The sequence below is a fragment of the Vombatus ursinus genome, unplaced genomic scaffold (assembly GCF_900497805.2).
Source record: "Vombatus ursinus unplaced genomic scaffold, bare-nosed wombat genome assembly UNPS02014165.1, whole genome shotgun sequence".
In the NCBI taxonomy this organism is placed as follows: domain Eukaryota; kingdom Metazoa; phylum Chordata; class Mammalia; order Diprotodontia; family Vombatidae; genus Vombatus; species Vombatus ursinus.
In genome coordinates this window covers 613587-616243 of record NW_020953943.1, presented here as the reverse complement: position 1 = coordinate 616243, position 2657 = coordinate 613587, and the positions used below count along the sequence as shown (strand labels likewise).

At 41.1% G+C, this 2657-nt stretch overlaps 1 pseudogene; it reads left to right on the top strand.

Moving 5' to 3' along the window:
- Window positions 1–742: 742 nt before the first annotated feature.
- Window positions 743–2238, top strand: LOC114041078 (annotated as a pseudogene).
- The last annotated feature ends 419 nt before the right edge of the window (window positions 2239–2657 follow it).

Sequence of the window (2657 nt, the reverse complement as noted above, 5' to 3'; positions counted from 1 at the left end):
CCCAAATTCACCTCCAAACAACTATAAAATAATGCCTTAAAATGAATGCTGAAATAGCAGAATCAACAAAGAGGCAAGGTGAGACAATTTTCTAGCCTGGGCAATTTAGAAGGTTGGCTGGAAATATCTATCTCACTCAGGTAAAGGGGGAGCATAGTCCAGAAGAGGCAGTGTCCATGCAAGCTGTAGCAGTCTGCACCACAGCAAGCCAGATAAACTATATTATATAAAATAAATCCATGTAAATCACTAGCATTTCTATATATAAACAACAAATCCCAGCAGCAAGAGATAGAAAGAGAAATTCTATTTAAAATAACTGTAGAAAATACAAAATATTTGGGAGTGTACCTGCCAAAACAAATCCAGGAACCATATGAACATAATCACAAAACACCCTTCACACAAATAAAATCAGATCTAAACAATGGAAAATTATTAATTGATCATGAGTAGGCTGAGTCAATATAATAAAAATGACAATTCTACCAAAATTAATTTACTTATTCAGTGCCATACCAATAAAACTACCCAAAAAAGGCTTCTGGAGCTAGAAAAAAATAATAACAAAATTCATCTGGAAGAACAAAAGGTCAAGAATATCAAGGGAATTAATGAATAAAAATGTGAAGGAAGGTGACCTCGCCATACCAGATCTCAAACTAAATAAAGGGGTAAGTGGCCATTTGCTGTCTGGCTGGTGAGGAGGGTGGAAAAGGAGAAGGAGGAGGGCTGCGAGCCTATGATTTCACAACCAGGCAGCCCTAGAGCAGGCGGTGCCAAGGCTGCAGGTTCTTCACTCTGCAAGGAAATGCAACAGTGACAGGGGCAGCAGTACTTCCTCCCTGGAGCCTGCCACATGGGGAGCTCACTTGAGAGCCCAGCAGCATGGGCTGCTGGAGGCTGGGGTCCTGGGAAACCACAGCATGGTTCAAGAAACATCCATACTCCCTGATGGCTGTTGTCATTCAATGCTGGTGATGCCTCCAGTGTGACCTGAAGGATAGAAGCTATGTGATAAAATTGAATCAGCTTCTATAAAAGGCAGCCTGTCCTTCCTCTCCTGAAGAAAAACAACTTTCTGGCTGCTGCCGGGCCAGGTGAATAGGGCTCAGTGACAGGACCTTCCTGGAAGTAGTCCTGGTCAGATCCAGCAGGGAGAAGCATGCCATTGCCCATTACACCAGGACAGCAAGAGAACACAGCCCATGTCATGGCTAAGTCCTGTTCAGTTCAGTGGGCCTCAACTATTGATGTTATGTATGGCATGGGGGGGGGTGGCGCATCCTGTCTGTGGCAGGAAACATCCAGGATCCAGATGAGCCCATATGAGAATTCAGCTTGGCTTGCAGCGAGCTGCATACTCCATTGCTAGATGGAAAACCAAATACTTTCATAACAGTGAGCATAATGACACCTCCTCAGGCATTCTGGACAAAGCAGGTACAGAAAGAGATTATAGAGGGAACAATTCTATATTTCTAAGTAGTATCACCTTCTTTCAAGACTCCCTTATCAATCAGATGACACAAATCAACTATTTGTGATGTCAAAGATAGATATCAGGGAATAATGTATTTACTGGATTCTGGGACATTCAAAGTCAAAGATTTGCTCCAGGAGAAATACTATAGGGTTGCCTCTAACACTAGTCAGCTGAAAATGATCCTGTAGCTAACATTACTGCAATAGGAGGCAAATGAAAGAGAAATCAGACCAGCTGCCTGCTGTAATGAGGTCACCTGATACAATTAATGGGAGGACTGTTTTGCCAGTGGATGAAAGCTTGATAGAGTATTAGGAATCTGATCCAAATATGCTTCCTTGTGGACAGATTCATTACTGGTATCAATGTTTGGTAGTGCCATCTGTAGAACGTACTATTTTCCTACAACCAAGGGCAATCACCTAAGGATCTTGAAGCAGATGGCTGAAAGTGTCCTCTCCCTACTTGTTCTTAGACAGTTTGTAAAACTGCTTCTAGAAGAAGATGCAGCTAGGGTTTGTGAATTGGAAGAATTGGGAGAACTATCTCCTTGCTGGAAAATTCTCTGTCAACAAATAGCTATTCAGTACCAAGCCATAATACTAACTTACCAAGAAAACTTAACTGACTTACATCAGCACAAAAGCCCCTCATTTAAGGCAAGCAATTTGAAAACAGATGAAAATTTGGGATTTATATCCACAAATTTGCACATACAGAGGATGCAAGTCCAAGATGAGAAAATACAATGAAGAACGTTGGATGTCGCAAGTATGCATTTAATTCCCTGCAGTTGAAGGCTTTCTCAAGGCAATACAGGCCACCACAAGGAACTGACAGAAAAGTTGAAACATAAGCGTAATGTGTCGTCTAATTAGCTGTTACACTACATATGGGTATACTCTAGCTGAATTCTTCAGAATGTTTTTAACATTTCACCCTACATTCTATTGATCATGTTATCTCATTGCATTAGAACGAGTAAGAAAGAATGTTTTGGCGCAGTAGTTTATGTAGTGATAACTGCTCCTTTAAATAGCCTTTGGTCCTGTGTGAGCTGCACAAATACCATGAAGTTGTTCCCTATATTCAACAACTAGGTATACCCAACATGCTAAAGGACTTTTTTATAAATGGCCACTTAGGTAGCTGTTTCACATAGCAACCTTTT